General features: G+C 35.1%; 1 protein-coding gene and 1 long non-coding RNA gene across 7 annotated transcripts in view; both read left to right on the top strand.

Moving 5' to 3' along the window:
* Positions 1-18,760, top strand: part of SCHIP1 (schwannomin interacting protein 1) — a 138,745-nt gene that overhangs the window by 97,550 nt on the left and 22,435 nt on the right. The window lies entirely within an intron of this gene.
* Positions 493-3,548, top strand: LOC120315999. The gene is made up of 2 exons (XR_005558838.1): positions 493-1,138; positions 1,923-3,548. It is a non-coding gene; the product is annotated as an uncharacterized LOC120315999 (long non-coding RNA).

Genomic DNA, 18,760 nt, shown 5'->3' on the forward strand with positions numbered 1-18,760 from the left:
CATTATGTATGGGGCCTTGAGCTCCTTTATAAAAGGAGGGATATAAAACACATTAATAAATAAGGGCTGATTTAGGGATGTTAAATGTTATTGACTCCATGAAGCATCAATTAGAACAAATTCTAATTTGTTTTACTGAGATAACCTATTTTTCATTTTAGGTTTCTTTTAGAGGAGTTGTCTTCAAATTCAGTGATGTAAGGAGATGAGTTTTTCCTATCTAATCTTTACATGACATTCCCAGGCATCTCTCTTTTGGATAAACACAGCTCAAAGTATACAGAAGCAGATCAATAACAACGCATCCTGTGGTGGCCTCAAGCCATTTTTGAAAAGGGTTTACCAAGTCTAATGGTTAATTAGAAAATGTTAGTTGCATTGTTTTAGAAATCAGTAATTAAAAATCACCCCACTGAATCTGTTTTTAGTGATTGTTTTGCTGAAGGAAAAAGATCTCATCTCTTTTTTCCCCTGATTTTAATATTTCATTTTCAGTATATTAAAAAAAAAAAAAAAGAAGTCATCAAAGCAACATTTTGGTATTTTCTTAAGATGGCTGACTTTGAAAAAGTTCTTAGAATGTACAAGTTGCACCTTCAAGTTTGATTTAAAGTCTACTTATCAAGAAAAATGACTGCAGAAATGATAAGAATAGACCTTTGTGGCAGTGCTTAAGTTCCCCTTTTTCCTTTCCTTTTCCTTTTTAATGAGGACTAGAATATTTCCACTGTGAACTGCCCACATAGAGCACCAAAAGATCACACTTGCGTCATGCCAATCTTTTTCTTTGTGCCTATAATTGGCTGATTGTGCTAGCAACGCATGAGCCTGCTCTCCCCCTCCTTTCCCCTCAGAACAGCCTTGGCTACCTATTATTAAGCCTTGTTGCTGGTTCCCTGAGAGGAACTGCTCTGCTCTACTGCTTCTTGCTAGCAAAGGCAGTGCCATTGCGCAGGTTGAAACAGCAGAAGCAGCATCCATTTTAATCTGCAGGAAGCCTCTCTCAGTAGAAAGCTGTCCTCTTCTTTAGACCCTGCAGGTTTTTCAGTTTGCAGCTTCGGTAAACAGTCTCGGCTCCTCAGTCTGCTTTTCTGGATGATGCTCTGAGATGGTACACCAGGAAAACTGTTCTTATCAGGTAAGAAAGAAATCTCTTTTACCTTAATCTTCCATCGGAAGAGATAGAAAGAAGGCCTGCCCCTTTTTTTTCAATGCAGCAAGTTGCTTCTTTTCAGCTTCTGCAAAACTGGGTAGCTTTTCTTTTTTTTAAGCTTATCTTCTTTTCTTTTCAGTGCAGCTGCTAGGGGATGTGATGAGCAGGAAGGAAAATAATCCATATTTTTCTTTAAGGTAGTCGGTTGTTAAGTATCTGTTGCTAAATCAGTATCTATGTGCCTGCTTAGACTGAATGAAAACAACTCTGGACAAAATAATAATTAGGTCTGCTTCCTAATTGCATTTCATTAGGGTTGAAAATCTGATAGATTTCAAATTATTCCGTATAAGAGAGGATGTTACTGGCTGTGTTGAGGATATTTAGAGAAAATGGTTAACTGATGAAAAATAAATAACGTTAAAGTATATATCTATTATAGGAGTTATGCATTCCAGTTCTCCTTAGGTTGTCATCAGCATCAATATATGTGGGTTTTAAACTGGCAAGAAATATGCCAATAAGCTGCATCAAACATTATTGTTATTTATCTTTAAAATCCAAATACTGTGTTTTAATTATAGTGCTTACATTTACTTCTTAGTTACTACTGACCTCGGGAGAAAGAAGTCACTTGCTTCTTTTCTAAAGAATGTTACTACTGGTTTTCCTATGAACATTGTAACACTTTGAAAACAAAACATATAAAATGTAGATAGCATACAGTTTTGACAAATAATATTCTACCATTTTATATCTTTTTGTACAGGGACCTTTCAAGACTCCAGTAGGAAGTATTGAGCTGTATTGTGTTTAGGCTGTGTGTAATTGGAAGGTGGTATCAAGAATCAATGTTGTGAAAAAATCTTATCATCAAAGCAATATAAAACACTAAACCAAACTCAGATTTTTTTTTTTATTTCTAATCAGAATTTCCCTATGGTTTCTTTATAGTGGAATATTTCAGTGGGTTTTTAGTAGACATGTTAGTTTATATAGTGTTCCTCGCTCTTTTTTAAAATGTATTTTATGTTTTCAGTTTGTTTAAACAAATGGGCAACTATAGAGAAAAGTTGATATAGGACAAATCTGACATTATACTTTATTTTAAAAGATATGTCCCTGTATATAATAATTTAGATGGAAATGCAAGAAGATAATGTTATTTAAGGACAGTGTAGGGATAAACAACAACTGGTTCTATAATTTTTAATAAATACCCAGCTGTGTCACAAAGAATCTTCTAGAGCCATATTTTGAATTCTGGTTGGTGTTAAAGGTCATCTTTTGTCTCTTTTGAAAAAAAAACTCAGTTCTTTAGCAAGTTTGATTAGCTGAAAGTACACTGAGTACCATCAGAGATATTAGAGTGAGCAGATTTTTACATAGTTCGGTATTTAAAGTTTGGTTGCCTGGCATAATGAATTTGGTATGGATTATAAATTGTATGTTAACAGATAAAATCTTTGTAATAAACAAAGTTACTTTAAAAACAAAAAGAGTTTATCACACCATTATTAAGCTAAGAAAAAAACAGAAATTATATATTAATTCATATTTTTAATCCAACCGTGATACAGAATCTAAATTTTAGAGTCCAGTTGAAAGATAATATGATTAGATTCCCACAATGCAAGCAGTAAAAGCTGCTTCTTTCATGGAGAGAAGAAAAATCTTAAAAGCTGCTATCACTGCCATCTGTGGGTAGCTAATAAATGCCTTGTTTGCATCATCTTTCTAGATGCATTGAGTCAACAGCTATGTGCTATTAAAATATAGTGCTTCATCCTTTTTAAAACAAACTATTCAAACATTAGACTCTTCATTTATTTTTGATGTAGAACCAAAAATCACTAAGGACATTTCCATACTTTGGTTTCCCTTCTTATATTATCATAATCCATGAATTGTGACTTAATAGCCATAAGTGAACAAACTAATATATCACCTATTTTCTTTGGTTTTCCTCTTTTCTATGTGCCAAATGGACAACAATAGAAATGAGAGAATGCTGTATGAGGTTCAAAGCTGAGATGATATTTTATGCTGTTTAAACAAGCCAGGATTAGTAAACCAGCTTTGAATCTGAATCTTGCTATGGGTTTGTAAACTATTAGCCTAGGTTATTTTTTCATACAAAAATCTCCCTCTTCAGACAGAGAGGGAAAAAAGACTACATGGATCAATGAATTGCTTATGTAAATTCTGGTTTATCAGTAAGGATTCATTGCTTTCTTTGGGATTACTTTAATTTTTTAAAAAAGAATGGGAAATTAAATACAGAAAACAAAGCCATCTCCACCTTGTTTACAAGATTGTTCTGGTTGCACAGAAGCCCCCTCAATATTTTGGATGGATGGATAATAAATAAATAAATAATGCTGGATGGCTGCAACCCAGTGTTTTTCTTTGATGTCTGCTTTTCCAGGGAAAAAAAAGGGAATCGCAGGGGTATAATGGATGGAGAGCAGAACTCAGCCATTTTACTTCTGATACATGACTTACAACAGTCTGATCACCATGGCACTCATTTTGCAAACAACCACTTCCACCCCAGGGCGGCCATTTTGTATCAGCACCTATGAAATACTTGCAATGTTCAAAATGCCTTCACAGACCCCATACAATTGCCTGTTTCTCTAACCAGAGATTTACTCAACCGTGAAGAGAGGAAATACTAGTACTAGCTAAACCAACAGAAAGCAGTGCTTCAGATATACATAGTACATGAAGGAGAAGGGATTTGAGTTATTCTTTTGAACATTAGAACTAGTTGTGTAGGTACAATAGCTCCAAGATGTATTTGCTGGAAATGAACAATTTAAAGTCAACTGTTGAATTTTTATTTCAGTTTGTCTGCTTTTGGCAAGCAGAGAGGAGATCAATATCAGTGCATAAATAAATAAATAGGAGGAGAAATGACCATTAGATATGTTTGCTACTTTGAGTTATTTATAAAAACTAATAAATGCAGGATAAAAATATTTAAAATGTAATCTTTTCTTTGTTTAGAAGCATTGCTTCTGCATTGCTTGAGTTTTGAATGTGTGTTTTAGCAGAACTAGATTTTAGAGGTTCTGTGTATAGATATATCACTTCAAGTACAAATTTCTGTACCAGTAAAGAATATAGATTTCTGGACCAAAGTCACTATTCCATTGGTGGTTTTATTATGGTCTATGAATGATGGCTAATGAATTATGACAATTACATTCAAACAAATCTGGAAAGAACCAAACTGAATAAGCCTGAACACATATTAGTAATTAGGTGAGTTCATTCTTTATACTAAGCCAGAGATAGGCAACAGGTACATTGGAAGTCATCTCTGATCCCAATTCAATTTCAACAGGAAACAGCCAAACACTGCAATATAAGACCTACATAACCTATACATTGTTTATAAACAAAGAATCCCTTCCTAAAATCAAACTCTACAAGGGAAGGGATGGCTGAAAGTTGTGGTTCTCATACTTATTACAATTCTGTTCCCAGCCATGAAAATACTCCAAAATATTTCTAATGCCCACTTCACTACTTAACAATAGCTTACTTTAATCCTGATCTCCTGTAAACCAGAAAGCCTAGGTTGAAATCTATGCATATCCACACCAAATTGCATGACAGCTTGTCCAATGTGTAAACCCATTTGTGGCCAAAGTTTCAAAATTATCTTTGTAGGCTGGAAAAAATGGTTTTTATATGAGCCAGCAATGTTCAATTTTAGATTGCATATAAATAGTTTCAGTCTATTTATTTTGGTCAAGTCCTATCTTAGCTGGGAGCCCAGTCTAGATTCACACATTAAGAAGGACTCAGAGCAATTGGATTAGATTCAAAGAAGTGCAGTGATGATGATCAGGGCACCAAAAATTAAACCTTATAGGAAGTTGTTATTGTACTGGACATTTTCTTAGAACAGTGCTTTCTAACAATTCCTAAGATAATTTTTTACCATTCTTATCTCCTTTGACATTTTCATGGCTGTTCTCCAGTCTTTGTCACAACACATTCAGAATCCATTAGTGTATAAACGATGGTATATAGGAATGCCCCAGCGTTACACTAAATATAATTTTGAAATTTATTAGTCTACTTGGATTTTCACATATACAGAAATTGCACAGAATTGTTCTGCAAATATAGATATCTTCATATTTTTACCTGACTCCAGATCGTTTATGGCCTTGTTCCCAATGTGGTATTTTATTTTCATTTATTTAAAACTCTGGGTGTTTAATGCTCTTCATATCATGTCACCGAGGGAGGGAGGGAGGGAGGAAGGAAGGAAGGAAGGAAGGAAGGAAGGAAGGAAGGAAGGAAGGAAGGAAGGAAGGAAGGAAGGAAGGAATTTTTTAAAATTCATTTCATTGTAAAGTAGGCTATATATTCCTAGTCTTCATTCTCTTATAAATTAACCAGATTTATTAAGAAAACTTTGATGAGAGACTCTGTTCAAAGATGTTTAGAAGAAATAAGCATTGAGTACCAATGAGGCTTTGAAGCAAAACGTATTATCTACATACTTGATACTGTAGCAGAAAATGCCTCATTTAGAATTGATGCATGGTTTGTTCATATATATATATGGGATAGAGGTGGCTCACAAGCCAAATCAAACTCTACGGTCTAAAGTCATGCGCCCAAAGGACCCCCTACCTCCTATGGAGAAATCATCTGTTGTCTATAAGATCAACTGTAAGAATTGCCAAGGCAACTATGTAGGGGAAACAGCCAAACGCCTGAAGACTCGTCTCCATGAACACCAGTTGGCTATAAAACGGGGAGAGCAGCGTTCACAACTTTGGATGCATATGGCGCAGGAGGGCCATCAATTTGACTTTGCTAACACCTGTATCGTAGCTAGTAATGCCACGAAGGGAGGCCGGCTACTGAAAGAGGCCTGGTTCTCGAATGACAGCTCAATTAATCGTCGCATTGACTTGCATCCAGTGCAACAAGCGCTGCGGAAATGGGACACAAATAATCACTCATTACATCGCAAGCAATCATACCAAGACCTGCGGTGTTATGGACAGGAACCCGCATCCCCCCGCCATCGGAAACACCTGCATATGGACGTTAATAACTATACTATCAACACCCCCTTGCCAGTGTTCTTTTTGGTTGTGCTCAGGTTAGTCTGAGTTGCAGGGGGGTTTAAGATTTTGGGCTGCCTTGCTATTTTTTTTTTTTTTTTTTGAAGCATGAAGCAAACTGACACCCTCCATGAAGACGAGGTACGACCACGACCACGAACGCGAAGCCAAAAAATAGCAAGGCAGCCCAAAATCTTAGCTGACTAACCTGAGCACAACCAAACAGAACACTCCCCCAGCCAATCAGAGCACAGCCAACCCCCTAGCCAATCAGAGCACAGCCAACCCCCCAGCCAATCAGAGCACAGCCAAGCCCCTAACCAATCAGAACACACCTCCACCCAATCAGAACACAGCCAAGCTCCCACCCAATCAGTTCATACGCCCACTGGCAGTTAAAAGGAAGAAACAGCTAAGACCACACATTGCTCCTCGAAGCACGAAGCTGAAGACACCAGCCTGAAGATGACGAATGGGACTTCGTCGAAACGTCGCCAAGACACTTCCAATTTTACGTGTATATATATGAACAAACCATGCATCAATTCTAACTATTGAAATAGGTGTATATTATAAGGGATAAAAAATAAATAGGTGTATATTATAAGGGATAAAAAATAAGTAGACTAATAAATTTCAAAATTATCTTCAGTGTAACACTAGGGCATTAGCTCAAGGTCATTAACACAAGGCAATAACTCTGATATGTTTTAATACCTGTTCTTTGGGTTTTACTAGTAGGAACTAGTAAAACTAGTAGGAACCTAAGAAAATATGTTATTTATTTATTTATAACATTTATTGGCCGTCCATCTTACCACAAGGTAGCTCTGGAAGGCATACAATCATAAGTCTGAAACATGCCATAATTGATCGATTTTGTTTTAACTGTGATAGAAGTCACTTCAATTGCAATTCATTGACAAATGCAAGTTGTTTATGGAGATGAGTGTGTTGATATGAATACTCTGCATCACTGGGCAAAAATGTAAAATATGATAAACAGGAAATTCTGATTAGCGTGATCAAGAATGATTTGGACAATCTGTGACAATAAGAAACATGTTATTCAATTACCGCACATCGTTCTCACAGAAAAATACACATTTTTCTGCTATTGTTACACTGATTAAATGCAAAAAAGTATATGATCATTTTTAAAAGTTGTCATCAGTACCTTAGGAAGATTTTGTCATACAGTATTTTAACATTCTTAGCTAATAAAACTTTTAAGTCTGCACCTTGGTAAATGAATAGAGTTTTCACAAAATGAGTAGATTTATCTTTTGTTTGCCTAGTAATTGAACAGGAAAAAGGAAGAATTAATTTTAGTAACACTAGGAAATGACTGCATCAGCTGTGAAGATGGGAGCCATAAAAAAAGTAAAGCATATTAGCATAATTCCTATGTGCAAGAAAGTAATTACACAGAAGCCTATAAGAAAAATAATTGAATTTAGTCTGTTCGGCATACTAATGCATGTCTACTTCTGTTAAACTTTTGAATGGTACATCCTAGAGATTTTAAGTCTTTTACAATTGATGTAAATGTACTGTAGGATTAAATATTTTCTGTGTATTTAATAGATTTGAAAGGGAAATGTTAATAGCAGTTTTACTGATACTTTGGTACATTGATAGCATTCATATCACAATTAATTTTATTTTACTAAGTGGGTCATTCACATTTTTTTTATTAATAGTTTTACCCATTGCAGTGGAAGCCATATGTTTAGATCTGAAACAGTTAAAAATAGATATAAGTAGATATATAAAGCAATATTTGTATACAGTAATTGAAATCTCAATTGCACTAGAAACTTAGAAAATCCTAATACAGTTTCCTCTTTTTTGCTCCATGTTCATTATTCTTCTCTATATTTTCTTTTGTGGCTGATTAGGTCTAGCAGATTAAATGCCAGGAACATTACATTTATATTTTCTGAAAATCATGACTAACCATTACAGGCATAAGCCTTGGTAATTATTAGACTTGGTCATTTCATCTTTTCCGTTAAGTGTATGTAACAGGATAAGCTTGGAAGGTTCTGAATAAATGGATCATAGCATTTTGTTGATCCTAATTTTCTGTCACTAATCTTAACTATGTTTCTTTAGAAAAGGTAGATTTTAAACCATGGGGAATAGAAATAGCTTCTTTTTTAAAAAAAAAAGTTTGGATTGATTTCAGGCAAAACATTGGCCTACAGTTAATCCAAAATGGATGGAAACTTTTCTGAATTTCAGTTCAGTCATGCCAGAAACTAAGTTGTCCTTGAGCAAAATCCAGTAATATATAAAATGCAGTTTATTGTATATTCAATTGCAATCATAATTATTCAATGATAGTAAAAATCTTAATGGAACAAGGAGGATGTCTGAACATCCTTTACTGAAACTACATTTGCCAACTGGTACCATATTCTAGATGTGTTTGGACTAGAATTTCCAGCTAGAAGTTCTGCCAACACATCTGAACAATAGTAATTTGGAAAAGGCTGAGTTAAAGAACTAATGTCCTTTTGTCTAAACTGTCTGAGGAAACATCTTACAGCTTATTTTGAAGAATAATGTTCTTCAGAAGTAGCTGAATTTTCGCTGCTGGTTGCTAGTTATGGGTTCTAAATATGGTGGCTTTGCAGTATCTGGAATCCCCTGTTCCCAACCCCTGTCTGAAGCAAAATACTCACATAATATCTGGTGATAAGTCTTCCTACCCTTCCAATAAAAGATAATAGCATGAAAGGGACTTCTTCAATTAAACAGGTGTCAAGGTTTTTGAGATGTTTCTCAAACATCAAGTCACAAAAAGTGTAATTTGAATCATAAATGGCACTTGTTTATTGTTAGGTGTTAGGTGTAGGTGTACATAACTTTTTGAGTATATCTTACTGCTTATTTTAACACAAAAGCATTGAAAATTGTTGTTATATTTTTTGACAGTTGTCTCAATCAAAAAAGTAATTCTTTTGGAGAAATTGATTCTGATTGATTTATTGAGATGAAAGAGATGGGGTTACAAGAATTTGGGCAGGACCTTTTTTTTAACTTTTCTAATAAGTTCCTATGATCCATTAACATTAGCAGATATTTTCACTGATAATGGAAAAGCTTACAGCTGGCTGTTAATATGACCATCTCCTGAATTTTTATCAGCATGAGAACTCACAATTATAATTGTGCCTCTCAATTTTCAGTGAATTTGACATTGCAGTGTTGTTAGCAATTGTTTTAAAAAGGGTGCTAACAGGTGCTGTGTGGCCTCTAGGCCAAAGGGCTGCCCAACTCTGTATAAAATGATAAAAATTAAACAACTAATAACTAAATTTGTCTCACTTTACCCAGATTCTTCATGCTGGTGTAAGGTAATTCATTAACATTTTGAGAACAATACTTAATTTGAAACAAGAATTTCTCTCACAGGCAGTTCTGCTTTGGTTATCTTCTGTTTTGGAATCTTAAGGGTAATTTAAAGTTAGTTTGCACAAGATCAAAAGGGAAATAAAGAGCTACTATTATGAAATTAAATAACAGCAACACATCAAATTGGGATGCTTCGAAGTTTTGTGGGAAAGCAAACCAACTCCAGATGTCCAGGTGGAGAAGCTGTGAAGAATGTCAAAACATCTCTAAAATGTTTGCTCAAGCAGACTAATGAAAATCCCAAGCACTGCAGGAACTGGCACCTCTTCATTCCAGAGGACTTTTGTTTCTGTGAATTGATTATTCTTTGCTATCAAACAGTAATATTTCCAGGGGAAAAAATTATTTTGAGCAACTCCCTGAACCAAGGACTTAGACTCTAGATCTAGAGGGAAGATTGTCTATGAAGTATAGATAGTCCTTGACTTACAACAGTTCATTTAGTGACCATTCAAAATTACAGCAGCATTGAGAAAAGTGACATATGATCTGTCAACTTTGAAAATGAGCATGGCTTTAGCCATTTTCCCTATTCATTTTCGGTTGACACATTGAAGGGAGAGGAGGGCTTGCCAGATGCTTCGCTAGTCAAAATAATCTTTTGTCCCATGGGAACCAAGGTCATCAGCTGCTCCTGAGACTGCTGGCCGGGCGTTTCATGCAAAGTCCACCAAGAAGATGGATTGGGGAACATAGTTGCTTGCATAGCTTTAGAAGTGGGATTTCTTAACTTTGTATTGGGGAATTGTTACATGTGTCTTCAGACTTGTTTTCACTTTTGATGTGCTGATACTTTGTAACTAATAAACATGTTCTTTGAGGAATTTCCAAGCTTCAGAGTTCTGCTTTATTTGTCATAAGTTGAAGACTAATTGTACTGTGAAAAACCTGTACTGTGAATTGGAGTGGCAAATTTCTAATTTAATAGTTCTTTTATGTTATTACTTATCTAAGATTATCAGTCATAGCTACCCATCAAAAGTGGTCTTTCAAAAAAAAGGGCAAAGGAAAAAAAAGCAAAGGAAAAAAAGAGAGGAAAAAGAAGCTGTTTCATTATTGCAGAAAACTTGCCTTAGGCATGGAAGCTGGCTGAGTGACTTCGGACCAATTTCTCTCCATCTGCCCACCCCATTTCACAAAGTTGTCGTGGAGAAATTGGAGAATATTACATACACCACCTTGAAATCTAAAAAATAATGGTAGGATCTAATAATTGACCACAGTCTGAGAAGATCATTCAAAGAAGATAAGGGCAACTCTCAGGCAACTGAAATTTTGTTTTTTAAAAAACTGGGAAATAAGCCTCAGCATTCCTACTCTGCTTCTGAATTACTGTTCTATGCTTCTGAACATGAATAACAGCAAGCTGATTTTCCACAGTAGTGGGGACAGTTCCTTAAGCTATTACTGATACGTAGATGTATTTTTAGGACAGGGATGGGCAGTGTTTTTACACACTTAAAATGGGTGAGTCACTAGTAGGACTGTGCCAAACCCCTGGGTAGGACCACAGTTTTGTGTACTTCTGAAGTTAAACTGGTCTAAAATTATTTTTGCACTTATTAAACGCTATTTATTTCCTCTCTCAAAAATGGCAGGAAACTGTACCACTAATTTTAAGAAATGATGGTTGGGGCAGGGAGAGATTTAAGAATCCTAACTCTGTTTTATGATTTTTTTGTAATTCTATTACAAATACGTGCATCCTTTGGTTTCCTGGTTATGACTAAGCTCCCTGTATCTTTGATCTGTATACCTTGTAAAATAGGAGGTTATGATTTAGGCTTTTGTTTCTCCCTCCCCTTCCTCCCTCTGCTCTGGTGTAGTCTGCTAGGCAGGCCTCCATCTATTTTTATCCTGAACTAGCAGGGACTGGAGGAAGACTGTTGCTTTCCGTGTTCCAAGAGCAGAGAAGCCGGTTGCAGTTTAATGGAAGCAGCCTTGCCTTTATTAGGCAAAAAGAAGGCTGCTTTGGAGTGGATTCTAACAGCATAGTTCAGAGGTGTGTGTGATAGCAACAACTAAGACTGTTTCAAGCATCATTAACAATGAGACCTTCTTTTGGAAATGGAAGCTGTCCTTCCATCGAGGTGAAAAGAAATAAATCAGGAAGTTCTTCTAATGAAGAAGACATCTGAAATTCCTGGCCTTTTTTTTTTTTCTTAATGCCACTTACTTAGGACAGTGTGGAGCGCAAGCTGTGAAAAGGGAGTCTTGGATCCAGATATGCAGGAGGTGCAAGAGAATGTTATTTTCTTTTTAACTGTTTTGGTCTTCAAGCACTAAGAAATGCATTTTGACAGTAATGGAATGGATGAGATTGTCACTGAAATATCCAGTTTGGATATGGAGGAGAATTATAAAAAGGTAAGAGAGGGAAAGAGTTCTTTTGTCTTGGCACAATGGTTCCATTTTTGCAGAACAGAAACAAATGAAAGCCATGTGCCAAAAGGCTGGGGCAAGCGAGCCATTTGTATATCATCCTTGAAGGCTGGAAAACACATATTTTTCTTCACAGTGTCTCTTTATTTTGCCATAGAATGCCTTTTATTGTTGGGATCAGCGTTCAGAATCTTGGTTGAGCTACATAATACCTAGCTGTATCCAGCCTGGATTAAGATTAGCTGTTAAGAGTACGTTCCTGTAGATTTCAACCTGCTAAAGAAAATTCCACAGTGCATTTGAAGATTGCTTTGATGTGTGTTTAAGACTTGCAAAAAGATATTATCTTCTTTTCTTTACCCTCACTACTTTTAAGGTAATATAATTTTTTGAAACTGAATAGGAGTGGGTTTGCTGGAGTATAAGAGATTTCTATAAACTGTTATACTGGCATGTCTTGAAAAAAAAACATGTCAGCTGTGATATGGAACTTTAAATATAGTAATTTTCTATGCCTGGTAATAACAGGCACACTTAAAAATAACTTTTCTTACATGGCGGCAGTCTTCACATCAAACTATGTATTTGAAGTTTATCCTCCTTATGATTAGGGGGCAAAAAGTTAGTTTTTCTTGTCAGCAATTGTTTCCTGCATATCTGCTCTAAGTTTTTTAACATATTTGCTATCTGTATATACTATCTTTGTAGATTTGAAAAGTTGATTTTCAGGGAATTCATTTTGTTATTATTGAAGTAACTATGGTTTTTTTTGATATTTTAAAGAGTTTGCTTGGTTTGATGATGTTGTGCCATCAAGTTATTTTTTTTACTCTTAAGACACCACATAAATTTGATTGGTTTAATAGAAAACTAAATCAAAAGAAACAAACATAAAAAATAACTTGATGAGTGGCCCTTTGAGAAAGTTGACTCAACCTCCATGTATTACATCTTTATTAAGTCATATAAAATGGCACAAAAGTAGATACAAACCTTTGTATATTCCAGAATTGTTCATCAAGTAAATTAATAACAAAAGATAAAACTGTGCAAAAGTAGCAAGAAAGTCCAAATACAATCCAAATGTTTCAGGCAATAAAACTGCAATTTAAAATCAGATTGAGCATACTGTCTGTCCTTAGGGTATAGCTTCAGTTGGTATACATAATTAGAATTCAGAAGTCTGGAAGTCCTAACATATCCTATTACAGCACTGGGAATACCCTACAATCCAAGAAGACTGATGATGGGAATGATATGAAATACTTGACCAGGTGAATTGCTGACTTCATGAACTATACAACAATTTCATGCCTCTGGACAGAAAATCTAAATCTGCTATTGTTCATTTATAATATTATTGTTCATAATATAATATTTCCATATAAAGCATGACAAAAATCAGCCAGTGGTGTACTCTAATTGTAATATTGGAAAGGGTTGCTTTCTTTAAAAAAAAACCTGGTTGGAGTCTAGACTTTTGAAAGATTTCTCAGTTTGTTAAGTGGATTCCATATTCCCAAAGGCCTAAAAAGGCACTCTAATTGTTTGCTTTGTTCATTTGTTTTTGAATAAAGAACATGTAAATGCTATTGAATTACAGATTATGTACAACATATTCTGTGTAATTTGTCTTGATCTAAATTCTGTGGACTGATAATATTACAGCCATATGCTGTAAATGATAGGCTGATGTAGAGCATTTGGAGATGTGACTATGCAAACATTCACAAAATGCTTCTAGCCAAAACCACTGGGGGGGAGGAGGGAAGAGATCCTAACAAGAAACTTGCCAGGTTCGTGTAAATGTCGACATATTTCCATGGTCTGTATAGAAACTGTATATAGCTCACTAGGAATATTTGCTAGTAATACATAAAATTTATTGGTAATATATAGAATAAAGCATACTTTAAAAGCCTTGATAAAATTATCTTCCCATCTATTATTGCTGCTGAGTGAACTATCAGTAAATGACCCTGCTAGCTTTTGTGAAGATCAAGCTTTCCTTAACAGCTCAGACAAAATGATAGGAATGAGTCAGCAGCATTTCTGGAACATGGCAAAAAGCTATGTAAATTTTGTTTGAAGCGTATCAAGAAACATTATTGGAAATAATAGCCATACATTTTAGGAGTTTTCCTCAACTGTTAGTCATGTTATTTTGACTTCGCATTCTGTCAAATCTGTAAAAATTAGATTACCAAAACTACTGAGAGTTCAAAAAGTCAGAATAGATTGATAGGAAATGATATAATTAGAGGACAGACTAGAAACACTGCTGGATATGGGAAATTTATGTTAACTTCCTGATCTGAGGCAAAGTCCACTCTTTGCCTAAAATTGTATTTTTTTAGAAATATGAAGCAGCTACCTATTTCTTGAAAAGTGATAAAATGGTTAGTGTTGAGTCCTTGGCGAAAAGCAGACGCGAGAAGCAGTTGTAGTTCTCAGGTTTCCTTTTATTCTGTGTTCAGCTTACAAGTGAAGGCTTCAGCAACGCCCAAAAGCTCCTAGCCTCTTATATAGGCAGTTCCCGGGTCAATGTGTTACTTTTCCCGCGCCAGCACCCGCACATGCGCACGGGCGCTGGCGACAGCCTGTCTGGTCCCGGGCAGCTTGCACCTGCCCGGGACTGCCTGCAAACGCCCCGAGCCCGTTTGCAAGGCTCGGGACATAACAGTTAGTATTCCTGGAAGTTTCCAAGAAAACTGGGAAACTATATTTCTTGGATGCGATGGCAGGAGCCATCTCTGATGAATCATCTCTGATTCAGAAGGAAAGAACTAACACAAAGATATATTTTTGATTCTGATCATATTTTTGTAAAATACCCTATGGATATTAAGGACATTATAAAATTTATTCTAATATTACTGCAACAAGAAATATGAGTCATGAATAGCAACAATTAAAAAATCTGAGTATTTAATAAAATCAGCAAAACGTCTTATACATAGAAACTTTCTGGAAACTAGAAGCTACATATAGCTTCTAAATTAAAATGCCTTAGTAGTTGTTTCTGAGAGACATGTCTACAGGATCTTGCTTCCATGTGGCTTAAACCTTACTTTAAACCTTATAAGAGTCATGGTGGTGCAATAGTTAGAATGCAGTATTGCAGGCTAATTCTGCTGGGTCAGCAGTTTAGTTCTCTGCAGCTCAAGGTTGGAAGCTCAGCCTTCCATCCTTCCAAGGTTGGTAAAATGAGGACCCAAATTGTTGAGGGCAATAAGCTGACTGTATGCTGCTTAGAGAGGACTGTAAAGCACTGGTATTGCTAAGTGCTACCGTACTTTCCGGCGTATAAGACGACTTTCACAAGCATTAAAATTAGCGCCAAGTCTTATACGCCAGAATATGCGGTAATCTGTCGTAATCCATGGAATTCTTTATAACCTTTTCTTTAAGCTATTATATTACATTTTTACTTATTTATCAAAATATGGGTATTAACTAAAGAAGGAAATTAAAGCTGCACAAAAATTAGGAAGAGAGTTACAGGTCTAGTGGAAATCTCTATAGTTCCCATCAGTGTGCTTTCAGATCTGTCACTTTCAATTCCATATCAATATTCCTGATAATAAATACAACCAGTCTATACAAATGGGGTGAATTCGGTCCCATAAATGAAATGGCTATATTTATATTATAGAAAAACATGCAAGGATGTTAGGAATGTGTAGCCTTTGAAGATGGATGTCTTAAGGCTACATGAATCTTCCACAGAGGCTTCCCTCACCCATTTAGTTGATTTGATGTGACTGGGCAGTTATTGTTTTTACAGATCTCATACTGGAAGCTGTCCAAAGTGAATGACCATGCAGGCATTAAATAATGAATGATTTTATAGACAGATTCAGACCTGACTCATAAACAACTGGGTTGCTATGAGCAAGGCCTTGGTCCAATTAAAATGTAATTCCATGCTCAGTTGACATTTTCCCTCCTTCCTTCCTCATCTTCTTGCCTCTCACAGCAAAGCATATTTTGTACTTCCAGTCAAATTGGTAATGTGTGGTTTGTGTTTGATATGCAGTTTTGATTATCTGGTTGGTTCCGGAACTTGAAATGTAATAACAATCTATATTTTGTAAATGAAAGAAAAGAAATGGACCTGTAACAGATTATGATAAGACAGATAACAATACAATTGTATTAGGAGAAAGATCCCAGCTGATTAGGCTCTCTTCATCCTGAGTTCTATTATATTGACCATGGACCATGTTAAAAACCCTTTTAATTCCATTATGATCCTCTATGTTTATAGGAAAACAGCCTTCATACGTAACAATTGTCTTTTCTTGGCTTCCATGTGGACCAAGGTCTAATATTATCATGGAAAAGGTCTTAAGGATCCCATGTATCCAAATACTGAATTTGTAAATAGAGTACATTGGCCATAAATAGCATACATTGGTGACAGTGCTTCCTTGTTAGCTATTATATTGGCTGTGAGTCTAAAAACTTAACTATAATTATTTGGCACCTGATTAGTCCATTATAACAAAGAAGCCATTAAGCCTTTTGGAGGTTAAAATCTGATCTCAAACGTCTAGGAATTAAAATATCTACACTTTAAAAGTAGATAAATGACCCATGAAACAACTTTACAATGTATAAATAATTACCAGCAGACTTGTAATTGTGATATAATAGGTAACATTTAGATCGTTGGAATGATTTGACCTGGGTTATTGAACTGTGATCTTACTGCCAAAATTCCTGGTATAATTACCAAACATCTGATATGCGCATATAACATTTGCTTTATACTGTACAGTATTGGAAAAACAGAGCAGATTTCAGTACTAAAACTAACAATTGTTGAGCCATGCATTTACATTTCTTTTTAAAATTATATATAAAATTATTTGCTAATATCTCTTTCATCTTCTGCTTGTGGGTGTTTGTTACAGCCAAAGATCTTTTAACCGACTAGTCCTCACACTTAACTGTTTCCCATTTTATAAAGATATTAATGATCCTAATTTCTTCTGTCTTGTTAGATACCATTTTGAATGCATGGTTGTTGCTCTGTTTACATGTACTCTACATTGCTTTAATATTTAATTTGTCCCTTTATATTTTAAAAGCATTCAATGCCACTTTTCATCATCAACAAATCCAAAATAGATTACAGTAAGATAAAAAATACATTAAGCAGCTCTTAAACCAACCAATAATCATTTTAAAGGAACCAGGTTAAGAAAAAGAAATTATATTAATGATTTTCTGAAATGTCAAGGAAATTTAGATGTTCTTGTCTGGAATTTTTTAGAAGGCAGACAAATATTTTGAAGAATTTAATATAAATATTAAATTTATTTTAATAATAAATTTATATTATAATATTTAAATTGATGTTACATTTAAATTTTTTTTTGCTAATGTAGATTCTTCCAGCATGAAAATCTTCCCGTCTTCATAAATTCAGTTTACCATAACAACAGATGGCAGAATATTGGATAAAAAAAACTCAAATGAAAGAGACCTCTGAGGTTTCTTTTACTTTGTAGCAGCACTTATGGTGAAGTGAAAATGAATACACCAGCTTATTAAGTTCAGCAAATGTGCTTTTAAAACCATTGATTTTTCCCTCATGTTGCAGTTTGTTTGGCTCTACACCTTTTGAGACAGAAAAGCTCTGTGCCAGATGTATGATGTTCTCTGCAGATATTTCTTAGAAGTGATGGGGAATAGATTTCAGTTAGTGGTGTACTGTACTATAGCAACATGACTAATGAGGGTTGCTAATGGATTTGCTGCTCAGAATCACCAAGCAAAATAGATCTTTCTGTAATTGCTTGAGATGATTGTGCTTCCAACTGTAATAAACAAGATAAGAATCTCAATGTTGATAAAAGAAGGGATTCAAACTCAGCTTCCTGCCAGAGATCTTGCATATCTGTAATACCTATCATTTTTTCATTTGAGATGATAAACCACACATACATGAAAACCATTTTGGTCCTTGTTCATATTTTGGTTCCGATCAGCAATGGGAGAGATAGGGTTTCCAGTTCATTGATCAGCAGTTTGACAGGATGAAGAGGAGGCTACTTACAATAGACTTTTTTTAAAAAAATAATTTTATTTAGCTTCTTAATTTCTTTATACTTTTTGGCTTGCAGTGTTATAGAATAGAATCCTGAATTTAGATACCACACTTTGACCATTGCTAAACTATCATCAGAGGTTTGAAAGTGACACCATTCTGATCACTTAACGAAAAAGCCAGAAGTTATACACAATGGTCTAAAAACCTGCCATTTTATGATTGATGTATAATTGCAGTCATTCTATTCTGTCTATGAGCTGCATCTCTTGAGTATAAACCAAAGTTTCTGCACTTTTTGAGCTGATTAGAATGCTATACGTTGACGATTAGCTCCTACTTGCTTTATGTTCAAAGGTAATTTTTGTCCCTTTCTGTTCAAATAATGCTGCTTTGGCAGGGGTTTAAACTAGAAAACCTCCAAGGTCCCTTCCAACTCTGTTATTCTATATTCTCCTTCTTTGGAGTAGGACCCCAAATTGACTTTTTGGGCTGAAAATTCCTCGTATGTACGTACAGTGGTCCTCTAAAAGTGCATTTAAAACACTTGCAGAAAAACCAGCAGCAAAGAAGAAGCAGTTTTAAGAAAAAAAAGAGGGCTTTCTTATTTTGTAATGGCCAAATTAAACTTAGTTTCAATAAGGT

This window comes from Crotalus tigris, unplaced genomic scaffold (assembly GCF_016545835.1).
Source record: "Crotalus tigris isolate CLP2741 ecotype Arizona unplaced genomic scaffold, ASM1654583v1 scf7180000019200.1136910, whole genome shotgun sequence".
In the NCBI taxonomy this organism is placed as follows: Eukaryota; Metazoa; Chordata; class Lepidosauria; order Squamata; family Viperidae; genus Crotalus; species Crotalus tigris.